This window comes from Zingiber officinale, chromosome 7B (genome assembly GCF_018446385.1).
Source record: "Zingiber officinale cultivar Zhangliang chromosome 7B, Zo_v1.1, whole genome shotgun sequence".
Classification (NCBI taxonomy): domain Eukaryota; kingdom Viridiplantae; phylum Streptophyta; class Magnoliopsida; order Zingiberales; family Zingiberaceae; genus Zingiber; species Zingiber officinale.
The window spans coordinates 77,637,468-77,656,336 of NC_055999.1; positions in this window are offsets into that span (position 1 = coordinate 77,637,468).

Sequence of the window (18,869 nt, forward strand, 5' to 3'; positions counted from 1 at the left end):
TCGACCTAGGTGGACTTCTCCTGCACACTTATTCAAAGTATTAGATCACAATGAGACTAACTTAACTTACTTTGTCATTCATTAAAACATGAGTTAGACCATTAGTACTCACCGCACTAAAAGTTTTGATGTGATCAACCAAGTCAGGTTAGGTCCTGTTATTATTTGAAATCTGTGTCTAAGTGTGCAGGAGCTTAGGAGCATAGAAAGTCGAGCGGAAGACGTAGCTAGCGAGAAGGATGGCACTGGAAGAGAGTCGATAGGCTCGGTGCATCCGAGGGACGAGGTGCTGCGGAAGAGTACACCGACGGATGAGAAGGACTCGCGCGGCAGTCCGAGGGATGAGAAGCCAGGGAGGAAGTAATCTCGAGGAGAAGGAGGGACACTAGGTTCGTGTGAGCCCTATTTCAGTTGGCCAAAATCACCCAAGTGATCGGAGCAGTAAAAGAGTTAAAAGGGAGCTGCGGAGCTGCTGGAGGCCCCCTCAAATGAGTTAAAGGTACCTCGGCACTTTTCAGTGGGAAGGCGCCTTCAACCCACCATGGAAGGCGCCTTTAACCACTTGAAGGCGCCTTCGACCAGGCAAATATTGTTGTTGCCAAAGGATAAAACTTTATCCTTTGGCGCCTCGCTGGAGGCGCCTTCCAGCCTGTTGGAGGTGCCTTCCAACCCTGGATAAGATTTTTCAGGAGCTATAAAAAGACCCCTGGACCTAGGAAATAAACATCAACTCCAGTATTCATTTCCTAGAAACTATCTGAGCAATTAACGAGTGCAAGAGGCTTCTCCGCCTTCACTGAAGGAGATCTTTTAGAGTTTTTTCATTGTCCTTGGATTAACAACCACCTAGGTTGTAACCAAGTAAATCTTGTGCCTCATCATTTTAGTTGTTAATTTAATTTACTATTATCATTACTTTTAATTAGAGTTGAAAGAACGGGAAGGGTGTTGTTATTGTTGATAGGCAATTCATCCCCCCCCCCTTGCCGGCCACCAGCGGTCCAACACATGTAAGCAAAGATACTTAACTGGTCAAGAATGGTAGGTAGCCTGGACATATATTTTACTGAATTATCCAGAAGTATCATATATATATATATATATATATATATATATATATATATATATATATATATATATATATATATATAACTTATATTCTAAATTGTCAACACAAGAGTTTCATCGATTTTATGAAGAAGAATTTGCAACATGGTTCAAATCATATATAAGTAAACAATCTATATTTGGTTTACACATATGTGGATTTTTAACAATTGGCATATTGACCTTAGGTTCATGGTAATCAAGCTCACCTTGAGCAAGAATGGTTATTCTATCTGTCATGGGGTCCAAAAGAATTGGTACACACTTAGCCAGCAATATTTCATAAATGGATATAATTTTCATACTCAAGAATATGGAATGGAAAAGAATATCATGAATAGTAGTGTGTGTGTTCAGTCATCCAATGATGGTGGTACAAGCAATTATTTTTATGGTTTGCTGGATGAAATTATAAAGATAGAATACCCAAGGCCAGAAATGTGAATTATCTTATTTATGTGTCACTAGTTTGACCCTGTCAGAGGGATGAAGGTACATCCTCATTATAATTTGGTTGAAATAAATCATAAGAGATTTTATAAGAGATATGAACAATTTATCTTGGCACAACAAATGATTTAAGTATTCTATTCTATGTATCCTAGTTTGTAACGTGATAAGATTGATTGGTGAGCTATTTGTAAAACCAAAGCATAAAAGAAAATTGGGGCATGCTAGGAAAACATTGAATATCAACGAGAAGAAGTTACGAACACATTTCAAATTGAGGAATATATTATTCCAACTTTACGAGATCCCAACAGAATAGTGATAGACTTGGATACAAGTGAAATTCATGAGAATAATGATGATAATAGATTAGATGATGATGATGAGGAGGAGGAGGAGGAGGACAAGGATGAGGATGAGGATGATAATGATAATAATAATGAGGACTTTGATTTTTGATAATGGATAAGTTTTGTTAGCTAAATATAACAAAAAAATTATCATATTTATTTTTTCATATGTGGTACTGGTTTTTTTTACAAGGACATTTAATTTTAATATTCAAATTTACCAAGCTCATAGCTCAATAAGTTTTTTATATACTGTCTCATTCATAAATTTATTTATTTTATATGTTAATACATTGTATTTTTTCCTACATATCATTAGTGTTGGATCGAGAAGCGCTAGAGGGGGGGGGTGAATAGCGCTCGTGGCTAATTTGTTTTTCGAATCGCAAAACTATCGGAGTTAAAACCTCGTTCAGAAAATAATGCAGCGGAAATGAAATAGAGAAACACAAACACAAAGGATTTACTTCGTTCGGAGCCTGTGACGACTCCTACTCGAAGGCCCGCGATCCTTGATCGCTTTCGATGGGCAACAACTATAAGCACGATTATTACAAACTAAGTATTACAAGAAGTGTGATAAAAAAAAATCTATACCAACGACGAAAAGTGAAATCTTGGAGCTCTGGGTCGTCGAGCACGAGTAGCAGCACTTCGAAACATCGTTTGGAGCAGCAGGTAGTAAGGGAATCACTTGGAAACTGATGATGGAAGGTGCTGCTCGAAACCCCCTTATAAAGGGTGTTCAAGGCGCCTTGGAAGCCTCCGAAGGCGCCTTCATGCTGCCGAGTCTCCCGCGTGGATCAAACTTGAACTGGTCGAAGTTCATCTCTTCAAGGCGCCTTATGCCCTATTCAAGGCGCCTTCCAAGGTGCCTTATAGCTCCTTCAAGGCGCCTCCATGGGTGCTTCGCAGCCAGCTCCAGCTTTTCACCCGAGGCGCCTCCAAGCTCCATGGAGGCGCCTCGGACACTGTTCATCCGAGGGAAAACTTCATTATTTTGTATCTGCAAGACATGTTAGTCCCAAACAATATCCTGCAACACCAAAATTAGCACAATACAACAGAAAATATGATAACCGAGTAATGACAGTCTCCGGACTGTCCGGGTCTGACTTCAGATTTCCGTCCGGAAATCCTAGGTCGATCCGACGCCTACTGTTCCCTCTATGGGGAACGCGTCCTCACCTACTCCACTCAGGAGATTACCTGCTGCCAGTGCGATCCTCCAAATCGACTGGACTTTTGCTCAGCACTCGACGCTTCCGGACTTTCTGCTGGACATCCGCTTCCCTGCTAGTCCAGTCTTTCACCTGGTTCGCGACACCAGGACTTTCCACCTAGGGTTACCACCCCCTAGGACTTTTGCCTGAAGCCATCGACCTGCCAAGACTTTCCGCATATGGTTACCACCCCCTAGGGTTTTCCCTTTGCCTAACCGCAGCTAGGACTTTCCTGAAATACTCAAGCAGACTTGTTAGATCACAAAACACCTTAACTTTGAATCCTTTACCATTATCAAAACACAAGTTCGATCGTCGAATGCTTCCCGCATCAACAATCTCCCCCTTTTTGATTATGGCAACTCAAATTCAAAGTTAAGTAAACATATATCAAATAACGAATAGATGAAAAACATTTAAAGCAAGCTTAGCAAATTTGCTAAAGTAAACTCTATGAATTTAAAGTATAGTACCAAGTAAATGCTCCCCCTTAACTGTTACTCTCCCTTTAATATTATTTTAAATTTGAATTCTATTGAGTATTTGAATTTGCTACTCTCCCCCTTTGTCATATATCAAAAATAAGCAAAAATAGTCATTTGATTTTTAAAGATAGATAACAAGACTTTGAAAACACTTAACAGTTTATAATTTTCATTTCTTATTTTTAGCTAGGTGAAAAGATGATGTTAGCTCTTTGGAAACTTAGTTAAAATTATAAAACTACTAGAAGGTGGAACCTTTTGACAGTAAAATTATACATAGAGAAGTACTTGTGGGGAACATACAAAGTTAGATTTCAAAATGAGCTAAGTTTTAAAATTTTGAAAATAAAAGATTGGAACTTAGCTTAGCTCTTTGCAAGTATTGGATTTTGAAAACTATAGCTTAGTTTAAAAATAAACTTAGTTTAATTTTAAACAATACTTATTAAATGTAGGACAAGGAGAGAGTAGAGTAGCTAAAAATTTGGTTTAGGTTATTTATTCAAAGTCAGTTGGTCCTTAAGTCCAAGCATAAGTCAAGTTCAATAGATTGACTTTAAGAGGTATCAGAGCCCTAAAGATCAAACATGCTTAACTAGAAAATTAAGTATCATTTACCAACTGTTTAACCTTTAGCTACTTGCTGAAGGTTAAGTTTTAAAATAATTTTGAAATTAAGTTTTTACAATAATTTTGAAATCAAGTTTTAAAATAATTTTGAAATTAAGTTTTTTAAAATAATTTTGAAATTAAGTTTTTTTTAAAATAATTTTGAAATTAAGTTTTTAAAATAATTTTGAAATTAAGTTTTAAAATAATTTTGAAATTAAGTTTTAAAATAATTTTGAAATTAAGTTTTTAAAATAATTTTGAAAATAATTTTGAAATTAAGTTTTAAAATAATTTTCAAATTAAGTTTTTAAAATAATTTTGAAATTAAGTCTTAAAATAATTTTGAAATTAAGTTTTTAAAATAATTTTGAAATTTAGTTTTTAAAACAATTTTGAAATTAAGTTTTAAAATAATTTAGAAATTTAGTTTTTAAAATAATTTTGAAATTAAGTTTTTTTTAAATTAATTTTGAAAAGATTTTAAAGTTAATTAAATTTTGAAAATAATTTAAGTTAATTAATTTTGAAAAGATAGTAAAGTTAATTAAATTTTGAAAATAATTTAAGTTAATTAATTTTGAAAATAATTCAAGTTAATTAATTTTGAAAATATTTTAAAGTTAATTAATTTTTGAAAATAATCTAAGTTAATTAATTTTGAAAAGATTTTAAAGTTAATTAAATTTTGAAAATAATCTAAGTTAATTAATTTTTAAAATAATTCAAGTTAATTAATTTTGAAAAGAATTGAAGTTAATTAATTTTGAAAATAATTCAAGTTAATTAATTTTGAAAATAATTCAAGTTAATTAATTTTGAAAAGATTTTAAAGTTAATTAAATAATTTAAGTTAATTAATTTTGAAAAGATTTTAAAGTTAATTAAATTTTGAAAATAATTTAAGATAATTAATTTTGAAAAGATTTTAAAGTTAATTAAATTTTGAAAATAATCTAAGTTAATTAATTTTGAAAATAATTCAAGTTAATTAATTTTGAAAATAATTCAAGTTAATTAATTTTTAAAATAATTCAAGTTATTTAATTTTTAAAAGATTTTAAGGTTAATTAAATTTTGAAAATAATCTAAGTTAATTAATTTTGAAAATAATTCAAGTTAATTAATTTTGAAAATATTTTAAAGTTAATTAAATTTTGAAAATAATCTAAGTTAATTAATTTTGAAAATAATTCAAGTTAATTAATTTTGAAAAGATTTTAAGGTTAATTAAATTTTGAAAATAATCTAAGTTAATTAATTTTGAAAATAATTCAAGTTAATTAATTTAGAAAATATTTTAAAGTTAATTAAATTTTGAAAATAATCTAAGTTAATTAATTTTGAAAATAATTCAAGTTAATTAATTTTGAAAAGATATTAAGTTAATTAATTTTGAAAATAATTCAAGTTAATTAATTTTGAAAATAATTCAAGTTAATTAATTTTGAAAAGATTTTAAAGTTAATTAAATAATTTAAGTTAATTAATTTTGAAAAGATTTCCTGCACAGTTTTGCAAAACTTAACTCATTTCCTTCAAAAATTAAAAAGCGACTTTAAAATTTTCTCCTAAGTAAAAATTATATTTTTACTAGCTTTTTAAACTATCAAAAAGATCCACTTTCTAGCAGTTTTTATAATTGATTGTTGGGGTTGCAATGTTGCAAACATAGTCCCATATTGGAAACACATGGGAAATATCATGGGTTTATAAGAGAAAAGATATCTCCATTGGCATGAGGCCTTTTGGGGAGAGCCCAAGAGCAAAACCATGAGGGCTTAGGCCCAAAGTGGACAATATTATGCAATTGTGGAGATATCTAAATTCTTTTCAATCCAACAATTGATATTAGAGCCCGGATTGCCAGAAGGTTTAACCGTCGACTGTGCACAAGAGCTATGGTCTGATTGAGCCAGCCATGTGGGTACAATATTGACCTCGAACAAAGAAAGTGGAGGCTCCTATGGACACCAGGCATGAAGTCCTAGTTGGTCGGGTGGATCGAGGGGGGGATTGCTGGGGTTGCAAACATAGTCCCATATTGGAAACACATGGGAAAGATCATGGGTGACATCTAGTATATTTTTTCCCACATTCTCTGAGTTGTTAGCAAATATGGTAAGTTTTTTAATGTTCTTCATTATGCATAAAATTTACTTTATCATATATTTGAATTTTTAGCATACCTTTTGACAGGGTGGACATAGACGAAGTTCACAGGGCCAATTAAATTCATCACCTACCACTGTACCTATGTCACCCCCAATTAGGTAGGACCTTCTCATGCATCTTCGCTAGTGTCTTCTCATTCTCCATCGCCAGTGCAATCACCAATACTCATGCATCTTCCTAACTTGACCAGAAACTCAATTGTTGAGTTTGTAAATGATAGAGAGTTTCTAGTCCCCATCGGAGATTCGTAAGTACTATAAAATATTTTATTTTTTAAAATATCTTAATTATTTAACATTATTTGTTTAACGACCCGGCCCATTTGGCGACCTCTCATGTCGTCGACCGTCGGCCCTTATGTCGTCGGCCCATTTGGCGACCTCTAATGTCGTCGACCGACGACCCTTGGCCGTGCCGTTACTCACTAGGACTTTCCACCCCTGGTCAGTGGATTGATCTCACTTGGTTACCAGGATTCATAAACTATAATACTTAAGCTTGGAGGTTTATAGTTCGAATCCTGGGGGAGGCAAAAATCCACTACCAGGGGTGGAAAGTCCTAGTGAGTAACGGCACGGCTAAAGGGTCATTGGTCGACGACATGAAAGGTCGTCAAATGGGCCGACGACATAAGAGCCGCCAGTTGAGCCGCCACAAGGGCCGCCCAAGAGGCCAAAAGGGTCGGGTCGTTACAATAAAAAGGCGCCTTTTTATTGTAACGACCCGACCCATTTGGCGGCCCATTTAGCGACCCTCGGGTCGTCAACCATCGACCGTCGGCCGTGTCGTTACTCTCTAGGACTTTCCACCCCTGGCAGTGGATTTTTACCTCCCCCAGGATTCGAACTCTAAACCTCCAGGCTTAAGTATTAGAGTTCATCTCACTTGGTTACCAGGATTCATAAACTCTAATACTTAAGCCTGGAGATTTAGAGTTCGAATCCTGGGGGAGGCAAAAATCCACTGCCAGGGGTGGAAAGTCCTAGAGAGTAACGACACGGCCAACGGTCGACGGTAGACGACCCGAGGGTCGCCAAATGGGCCGCCAAATGGGTCGGGTCGTTACAATTTGTTTGTAATTTAACATAGATTTGAAAACCATGTATAGATTATTTACGATATTAATAGAATTATGAATAACTATTGGGGAGGTGCTTCACTGATATATTCAAGCACTCCACTAGCCGCAAAGGAGCTATGGTGGAACTAGTTCAAGGTATATCCCCTTCAGTTTGTATATAAAATTAAAATGAAAATATAATCAATTATTTTTTTCCATTTCAGCAGATGAATAATTGGGACCCAAGTTACAAGATAGAGATAAAAAAAACTATTTAAAAAAATGTGGCATTCATATCAGACATGTACTGAATCATGTCAAGACTCGGGAGGAAAAGCCAGACTTCATCACCAATGAAAATTGGGTTAGGATTACCAATTTTTGGGCAACGAAGGAGAGTAAACAAAAGAGTTACCAGAATAGAATGAATCAAGCTTACAATTCTGGTGACTCATCTGTGACATAGATAAGCATAGACGGAGATTGGTAATTTTTTAACTATCTCAATAATTTTTTAATGTATATTAAATTATTTCATTATTTCTCACAGTGGTTTTTTAGACTAAGGAGATGAGGAAGGAGTCTGCTTTCATAGATACTTTCACCCGTACTTTTACAAAAAAAGATAAGACTTGGAGCGAGGATAAAGCAAAAGCAGTAAAGGTTAGGATTATTATTTATTTGATTTTAATTTATAACTTATATTTTATTAGTTAGGTATATGTTCTCTCTTAAATATGTGTTTCTATTATATCTAATCAATATGATATGCATTTTAAAAATACAATAAAAATATGATGAGCTCAAGCAGATGCTCACAAGCTAGTGCTAATACTGCGGGATATGAATCCCCTGTTAGCAATAATATGAATTTATAGTTGGAGGCCAGTGGGGGGACCTAGAGGGGGAAGGATATTGAGAATGAGTTTCTTAAGCAGAACTCAAAGAGTAGCTAGTACATCTTCTTCCACCCCACCAACAGTAAGGGCTCAAATAAATACATTGACCGAAGATGTTAGCCATTTGAGAGGGATATTATTGCAAGGAGATCGAGAAATAGTGCAACAATAGGTGCTAAGGGATCAAGAAATGTTCCAAAGGGATCAACAAATGTTGCAAAGGATCAAGAAATTAACGAGTTGCGCCGACAACAAGACTTTATAATGTGACATCTTTAACTGAGCTCCGCTCCAGGTAAGATTCCTCCCTGTTTAGGTGATGATGGTGGCGACGATGATGGTGGTAATGATTCTTCATGATTTTAATTATATATGAATATTATTTGTCTCATAATTAGTGTTTTTAAATATTAATCCATAGATTATGAAGCTTTCAATTTTATATTTTTTATTAATATTGTTAATTTATTTTTTACAAGGTTGGTGAGGCGAAATCTACGCCGGAGGAAAAAGTAAGTATTAAGTTTTGTGTTAGTTTAAGTAATTTTCTTTATTGTTAGAAATAATCTTTTTTGTTTGATTATTTTGATGTAGGAAAAGAAGATTGGATAGAGAAAAAAGTTTTGTGGAAGAAGAAGATGAGTTGATATTTGTGTATTTTCTTTTGAATTAACTTATTTAATTTCTTAGAGTGTTGGATATTTTTGGATATCATGACTTGTATACATGTGATATGTTTCTTTTAACTTTTTTTTGTATGGTTATATTTTGACAACTTTGGACTTGTATTATTGTAGATTTGATTCCGAATATTCATAGGATGTGTATATATGTTAATTAGGATCTGTAATAAAATATGATAATGTTAAATGTTGGATGTATAATAAGATGTGTGATAATGTTAATTAGGATGTGTAATAAGTGTGATAATGTTAAATAGGATGTGTTGGATGTGTTGGATGTATAGGATGTGTTATTAGGGTTTGTTTTAAATAGGTTTGTAAATGTATTGAATTGAATTGTATTAATACTATAAATTGCATAAATGGATTGGTTCTATTTAATTTTTGTATTTAGGGATGAATTTGGCGATGAAAATAATTCGCAGCCAAATTATCATAAATTACTATGTATTGATAATTTGGCGACGAATTATTTTTCATCACAAATTTCATCTCAGAATCTAGGATGAATACACAGATTCATCCCAAATTTTGAAATAAATCCACAGATTCAATGAGATTCTGGGATAAATCAACATATTCGTCCGAGATTCTGGGACAAATTCACATATTCATCTTAAATTCTGAGATGTATCCACAGATTCATCCCAGATTCTGGGACTAAATTGATTCATCACAGATTAGTAAAATTAGATATTAGAGACAAATCCGTATTCATTGTAGATTTACTGATGAAATTATTATTCGTTGTCAAATTTAGTCGTCCCACATTTGGTGATGAATCTATTTTCATTGCCAAATCTGCGACGAAAATTGTTTTCATCGCTAAAATTGGGACAAAATTTAAATTTCATCACAAAGTTGCCTAGGAATTTTTACGATGAATTTTATTTTTTGTTACAAAATTAGCAACGAAAAATAAATTTGTCACCAAATTTGGTGACAGCAATTTTAGGACGAAAAATATTTCGTCGCAGAATTCGTCTCAAAACTTTTTATGACAAAAATATTTTACAAATTCATCCCAGAATTTGTACAAGAATACAGTATTTTTTGTAGTGTTAAATAAGATGTTATTTATGTGGCATTAAAATAAATAGTTTTAAACATAATTTAAAAAAATAGAATGATCGAGATAGAAGTTGTTTTTTTTTAACACCCTTTTTATTATGGATTTCGTCAAAATAAGACTTTTTAAATAATAAAAATTAAAATAACCTACTATTATTATTATTATTATTATTATTATTATTATTCGATACGAAATGGGACTTGCAACTAAGAGATACTAGGCTTCTGGGTCGTCCACCGTAAGTGCTTTCTGATTTACCATGATGACTTGTGGGAAAGTTCTATAGGGTCGGGCCGGTCACCTAGGCTCGACGCTACGTAGCCAGGTTAATCATTTTTTTTTATTTGCAAGGATTCTTCCTCCAAATGGGATTTGAAACTAAGGGATGTTGGGCTTCTAGGTTATCCACCACAAGTACTTCTCGATTTATCCTAGAGGCTAGTGGAAAACTTTCATAGGATCAGGTCGGTCACCCTAGGCTTGACATTACCTAGCCTGGTTAATCATTTTTATAACTACCCCGTGGCTATGGTGCAGCAATAAGGAATCTCAGTTGTCTCTTAGGCACTTACAGTTCGATTACCAGCTACCGTATATTTGCAGAGATTTTTCCTCTAAATAGAACTTACAACTAAGGGATACTAGGCTTCTAGGCTACGCAACGCAAGTTCTTCCCGATTTATCCTAGTGGCCGATGAAAAACTTTCATAGGGCCGGGCCGATATCCCAGGCTCGACGTTATCCAGCCTGGTAAATTATTTTTCATCCCAGGGCTATGATGCAGCGACATGACATCCAAGTTATCACCTAAATGCCCACGATTGATCCCAAGCTATGACATATTTGTAGTCATTTTTCTTTTAAATAGAGCACATAACCAAAGGATATTTGGGAGCGTTTTCAATTTATCTTGTTAACTTTTAGAAAAATTTCCTAAGACTAGGCCGACCACTCCAAGACTAGTTGGATAGCTGGATTTATCATTATTATAGTAGGTATGACACTACATTTAAATAAACTAGCTCGATTTAAATTATTATTATTATTATTATTATTATTATTATTATATCAAATTATTTTATCAATTTAATCAAAATTATTTAAACACAATCAAAATCACTTCAGCTTAATCATAATCATAATCATATCAACAATATGAACTTGATTTTGACTAAATTAACACAATTTTAAGTATATTTGAGTAATTTTGATAAATTAATAAAGATATATATATAGAGAGAGATTTAATATTTTTAAAAAGAAGTGCTCTTTTAACTAAAATGATAATAAAAGATGTCCCTTTAATTTTTACCTCCTCTTTAAATAGAAAAGCCGTTTAAACTCAATCGAATATAATGATGTCAAAAAAGATTTATTAAGGTTTAGGATTTTAACCAAATTAATAAAAATATTTTGATATAATACTATCATCATATTTGTAATAATTTTGATTATGTTGAATTGATTACAACAGTGATGAAATAAGAATAAGAGTATAGATGAGAAATATATTAGATATTATTTTGATATTTTTCTAAAAAGAAATGCTCTTTCAACGAAAATGATAATAGGAGAAGCTCCTTTAATTTTCTTCTCAAATTTTTTTACAGAAGTGATCAACTCAACTTCTCTTTAAAAAGAGAAGTCAATTTAACCTCAATCGAATATAGTGGTGTCAAAATTAGGGTGCGGTGCAAACGGTTAGAAATTTGACAGGAAACAATAAGATGTGGATCAAGAATATGTATAGATTTTTAGTTTTACATTCAGAGTTTTATGATTAATTAATTGATTTATATTATTGTATATACATATATGATATGAATAAATGTATGAGGATAAATTTTCTCTCACACATAGCAATGTACATGGATAGGGACGGATGTAAATTCAGGGTCTAAATTATACTGAATCAAATTGACTCGTGTACAAGTACAACTAATATTTTTCCATGTGAATTATTTTTGGTATTGCTCAAGTGTGGTAATAGAAGCATTAATCAAATGTAAATGATGATTCTATAACCTCCCGGACAGTAGTGGCTGACCATTGTGTTGGTTAGTCCTAGGAAAATCGTACCGGTTCCACTGTACAAAAATTTGTACAAGTGTCGAACCTTTTCTTAAATAACCTATTGTGTTCTTTAGAAGTTAAATTAGGAATCGCAGACGGAACTTAACATCATTGATTCCAAATTTAACTTATCTGTTCTTAATGGTTTAGACTTGGATCGCAAGCGGAACTTAACACTATTGATCCAAATCCACCTACGTTATAAATTCAATTAAATATTAATTTTCAAAATTGACTTCCAGGACTGGATGGCGAGGCACATGGCTTTCTTGGGTATGGGAGCATCCACCACCGCCTAGACAAAGTCTTTTAAGAAAAGCTAATATATTTAATTTCCTTATATAACTCTAGGTTTAACCAAAAAGAACAATCGAATCACAAATTCGAAAAACAAAGAAAAACACAAACACGAATCACTAATTCGAAAAACTAGATCTAATGTCTCTTGTGTTTGGAATTCATACAAAGAAAAATAACTAGCATGATGCGAAAAACAATTGCTAATTATACCTTTTCTTTGCAAGCTAATGACCTCGAGATCTTCTGTCGTATTCCTCGTCTCGCCTTGGACGTTGTGTGGGTGACGATCCTCCAAGATGAACACCACCCAAAGCCTTCTTCTCCTTCTTCTAATAAGGCCACCACCATCACAAAAAAAAAAGGGAGCAAAGGGAAAGGGAGAAGATAGAGGGTCGGCCACACCAAGAGAACCACCAAGGAAGAGAATAAGAGTTGTGTCTCATGAGACCTCCTCACCCCTTCTTTTATATTACTTGCCCAAGGCAAATAAGGGAAAATTTTTTACAAAAATTAAAATCTTCCTCTTGTTTTTCATTCTCCATTTTTATTTTTCCTTTTCTTTCCTCTTGATTGAATCAATAACCAAATCATTGGATGATGATTTTATTTTTATTTTTATTTGGATGGCCCCCTTGCTTGGGCACCAAGCAAGGGTGGTCGGCCCCCTTAAAGAGGAAGGAAATATATTTTTTTATATAAAATTTTACAAGAAGAAATCCTCTTATAAAATTTTACAAGCTCTCTTTCCTAAAGTGGATGTTAAAAACGAAAGTTTTAAAAATTAAAACCATGTTTTAAAATTTAAAACTTCTCTTCAAAAATTTCCTTTTTTAACATGAATAGAAAATTTTAATTTTTAAAACTTCTCTTCCTTTTTCTAAAACCATGAGGATGGTTAAAAAAGGAAAGTTTTAAAACTTGTAAAACTCTCTATTAAACAATGTGACCTAATTCAAATAAGGAAAGTTTTAAAAATTAAAATCTCTCTTTTAAAACTTATAGTTTTCTACAAAGAGAAGATTTTAAAAATTCAAAACACCCCTCCTATTTGAATTTATTTTGGTCGGGGCCCCTACTTGCTTGATCACCAAGCAAGAGGGTCAGCCCTCTTAAGGAGATGGTGGCCGGTCATTGCTTGGTCACCAAGCAATGGGCCGACCTCCTTTCTTGGACACCAAGAAGGGCTTTTAATGAGTGGTTTATAAGGCACTAATAAGGCTACGACAGGGACCTAGAGGAGAAATTGATTTTGACCTTCCGATGAGCTTGAGTATCCCGTGTTCGCCCCGAACACACAACTCAAGTTCATCAACAATAACTCATTTCACTAGAGAGTTATTGTTGCACTACCGCACCAATCCCAAATTACATTTATGGGCTCCTTCTTAGCATGAGTGTGTTAGTCTCCCTATATTTAAGATAACGAATGTCCACTAATTAAGTAAGTTACTGACAACTCACTTAATTAATATTTAGCTCCAAGAGTAGTACCACTCAACTTCATTGTCATGTCGGACTAAGTCCACCTGCAGGGTTTAACATGGCAATCCTTATGAGCTCCTCTTGGGGAAATTCTCAACCTAGATTACTAGGACACAGTTTCCTTCTATAATCAACAACACACACTATAAATAATATCATTTCCCAACTTATCGGGCCTATTGATTTATCAAGCTAAATCTCACCCTTTGATAAGTTAAAGAAATAGATACTAAATATATATGCTTGTTATTATATTAGGATTAAAAGTATACACTTCCATAATAACTAAGGTCTAATTCTTTTATTAAGTCAGTATAAAAAGAACTTACCTAAAATGGTCCTACTCAATACACTTAGAGTGTACTAGTGTAATTTATTAGTCAAGATAAACTAATACCTAATTACACTACGACTATACTAATGGTTTGTTCCTTTCCATCTTAGTCGTGAGCAACTGTTTATAATTTATAAAGAGCTGATAACACGATCTTCTGTGTGTGACACCACACACCATGTTATCTACTTTATAAATTAATTGAACAACTATAGTCAACAAATAAATATAGGCATTTGACCAATGTGATTCTTTTATTTCAAAAATAAATGTTTATAAAAGCTAGGCTTTTAGTATACACTCTAACAATCTCCCACTTATACTAAAAGACTAAGCTGTCATATCTGCTGTCATACATCTGATTCTCATCCCCTCCACATGCCGATCAAAAGCTTTCGCCGGAAGGGCCTTAGTGAAAGGATCTACCAGGTTATTTGCTGATGCAATCTTGGCGACGATAACTTCTCCTCGCTTGACGATGTCTTATATTAGGTGGTACTTGGGCTCTATATGTTTACTCGCCTTATGGGCTCGTGGTTCCTTCGAGTTTGCAACTGCACCGCTATTATCACAATAAATTGTGATGATTTTGGGCAAACCAGGAATCACATCTAAGTCCATTAGAAAGTTCCTGAGCCATACAGCTTCTTTGGCTGCCTTAGAGGCTGTCACATACTCAGCTTCCATGGTTGAGTCTGATACGCATTTCTGCTTAACACTCCTCCATGCAATAGCTCCACCTCCTAAAGTAAACACATAACCTGATGTAGACTTACTGTTGTCCCTATCTGATTGGAAGTCTGAATCCATGTAACCCACAGGGAGCAAATCGTCTGCTTGGTAAACTAGCATATAATCTCTTGTCCTTCTCAGGTACTTCAATATATGCTTTACAACAGTCCAATGTCCTTGTCCAGGTTACTCTGATATCTGCTAACCATGCCCACAGCAAAACAGATATCAGGTCTCGTACACAACATTACATACATAAGGCTTCCTACAGCCGAAGCATAAGGAACTGCCTTCATATCCTCTATCTCCTTTGATGTCTTCGGAGGCATCTCTTTAGATAAGGCTACTCCATGCCTAAAAGGTAAGAAACTTTTCTTGGAGTTCTGCATGCTAAAACGAGCAAGGATTGTATCTATATATGAAGCTTGAGATAGGCACAACATTCTTTTCTTGCGATCCCTTATAACTTTGATCCCAAGAATGTGTGCACATTCTCCTAAGTCCTTCGTATCAAATTGTTTGGACAACCATACCCTTACATCCGATAATACCTTGACATTATTGTCAATTAGCAAAATATCATCTACGTATAGTACAAGAAATACCACCACGTTTCTGTTATACTTCTTGTTTACACAAGACTCATCCGGACATTGAATAAATCCATATGACTGGATTACTTCATTAAACCGGATGTTCCAAGATCTTGAAGCTTGCTTAAGTCCATAAATTGACCAATTGAGCTTGCACACTAGATGCTCTTTGCCTTTTTCAATGAACCCTTCTGGTTGATTCATATGGATGTTTTTTTCAAGACTTCCATTAAGGAAAGCTATCTTGACATCCATTTGCCAAATCTCATAATCCATATGAGTAGCAATGGATAAGAGTATCCGGATAGACTTTAGCATAGCTACCGGCGAAAAAGTCTCTTCATAATCAATTCCCTCTTTCTGAGTATACCCTTTAGCAATAAGTCTTGCCTTGAAGGTTTCTACCTTCTCGTCTGTTCCTCTTTTCCTTTTGTAGATCCACTACATCCAACGACTTTTACACCATCAGGTGGTTCTACAAGCTCCCAGACCTTATTAGAATACATAAACTCTATTTCAGAATTCATTGCCTTTTGCCAAGATACTGCATCTATATCTTGGAGTACTTCATCATATGTCTGGGGATCAGGTTCATGTTTACCCGGGATCAAGTCCGAAGACTCTCCTAAAAACATGAATCTCTCAGGTTGTCTCACAACCCTCCCACTACGATGAGGCACTGTCTGTGGTTGTATATCATGTGTGACACGTGTTGCAGTCTCTTGTGGTACTTCATCTTGTACTGTTGGTACTGAAGTAGACGTGTCCTCTCTCATTTCTTCTAGAACAATTTTACTTTTGGTCTTGTGGTCCATTATATATTCTTCTTCTAAAAACTGGGCATTGGTGCTAACAATGACCTTCTGGTCTTTATGACTATAAAATAAACCACCTTTCGTTCCTCTAGGATAACCCACAAACACGCGAACTTCTGTACGAGATTCTAACTTATCAGCATCTGCTTTCAGCACATGTGCTGGACTACCCCAAATCCGAATATGTCTTAGATTGCGCTTTCGCCTATTCCACAATTATGTGGGAGTAGAAGGTGTTGGTGTTATAAGGTTGCAAACATAGTGCCACATTGAAAACACATAGGAAAGATCATGGGTTTATAAAGAGAAAGATATATCCATTGGCATGAGGCCTTTTAGGGAGAGCCCAAGAGCAAAACCATGAGGGCTTAGGCCCAAAGTGGATAATGTCATGTCATTGTGGAGATATCTAAATTTCTTTTCAATCCTACAATTGGTATCAGAGCTCGGACTGCCAGAAGGTTTAACCGCTGACTGTGCACAGGAGCTATGGTCTGATTGAACCATGTGGGTACAATATTAACCTCAACAAAGAAATTGGGGGCTCCTATGTTCGGATCAAGAGGATCAGACACCAGGCAGGAAGTCCTAGTTGCGGCTAGGCAAGGAAGTCCTAGTAGGTCGGGTGGACCGAGGGGCAGGAAGACCTGGTGGGTCGAGGATTTGATATGGGAAGTCTGTGGTCCTTTGTTTGAGGGGGGATTGTTGGTGTTGCAAGGTTGCAAACATAGTCCCACATTGAAAACACATGGGAAAGATCATGGGTTTATAAAGAGAAAGATATCTCCATTGGCATGAGGCCTTTTGGGGAGAGCCCAAGAGCAAAACCATGAGGGCTTAGGCCCAAAGTAGACAATGTCATGTCATTGTGGAGATATCTAAACTTCTTTTCGATCCTACAGAAGGTACTGATTTAGAAGGTACTAAGTTCAGAATGTGCGCTGCTGTTTCCAGAGTGTATCCCCAAAACGAATTTGGTAATTCTAAATAACTCATCATTGATCTAACCATCTCCATAAGAGTCCTATTCCTTCGTTCTGCCACACCATTCTGTTGGGGTGTACCAAGTGTAGACAATTGGGATTGAATCCCAGCCTCTGATAAGTAATTCCTAAACTCTTCCAAGAGGTATTCGCCACCACGATCAAACCGTAGTGTTTTGATACTTTTACCAAGACGTTTCTCCACATCAGCCTTGTACTCTTTGAACTTATCAAAGCACTCAGACTTGCGGCGCATCAAGTAAATGTATCCGTATCTCGAATAATCGTCTATAAAAGAGACAAAGTATTCGAAACCACCTCTTGCCTGGATAGACATAGGACCACACAAATCAGAATGAACCAATTCTAACACATCTTTGGCTCTATACCCCTTGGCCTTAAAAGGTCTCTTGGTCATTTTACCTTCCAAGCAAGATTCACAGGTTGGAAAATTTTCCAACTCTAATGTACCCAAGAGTCCATCGGCTATAAGCCTTTGAATCATACTTAAGTTAATATGACCAAGCCTTAGATGCCAAAGATATGTTTGGTTCATCTCCGAAGGTTCTTTTCTCTTATTAGAGTTAGAAGATGTTTTATTAATTTCCATTTGTTGCTTTATGGGAGAAATTAGATTTAATATATATATAAATTTTCAACCAATGCACCAGAACAAATAATAACACTATTTCTCTTTATAACTACATTGTTACTGAAAGAAACAGAATATCCATCCAAATACAGTTTAGAAACTGAAACTAAATTTTTTCTAAAACTGGGTACATAAAGACAATTTCTTAAAACCAAACTTCTATTCCTAAAAGGTAAGTAGACGTCTCCCACTGCAATAGTCGCACCCATAGTAGCATTGCCCATGTATACGGTTATCTCTCCTTCAAATAGTCGTCGAGTTTCCTGGAACCCCTACAAAGAATTACAGACATGATCAGTGGCTCCCGTATCTACACACCAGGTGCTGGTAGACAACACCACTAAACATGTTTCAACTACTAAAGCATGAGATATACCTTTATTGTTCTGATTCCTACGAGGACAGTCCACCTTCCAATGTCCTGACTGCTTGCAGATGAAGCACTTGCCCTTCGACTTTTCATTCCATCTTTTTATCCTGAACCCTGAGGTTTATTCACCTTCTTTGCTGAAAAGACCTGTTTCTTCTTCTTCTTGCCTTTCGACTTAGAAGTAGAACCATTTTCAGCATAGTGAATCTGAGAACTGTGACGAAATATACCTTCTACTGCCTATAGTTCTGTCAGAAGTTCCGCCAACGTATACTTCCTTTTGTTCATGTTATAATTCAGGCGGAACTGCTCAAAACTTCTGGGTAGCGTTTGGAGAATTATATCGACCTAGGTTTCCCCATCGATTTCTCCTCCAAGAACTTGTATTTCATTCAGATAAGCCATCATTTTGAGGATATGAT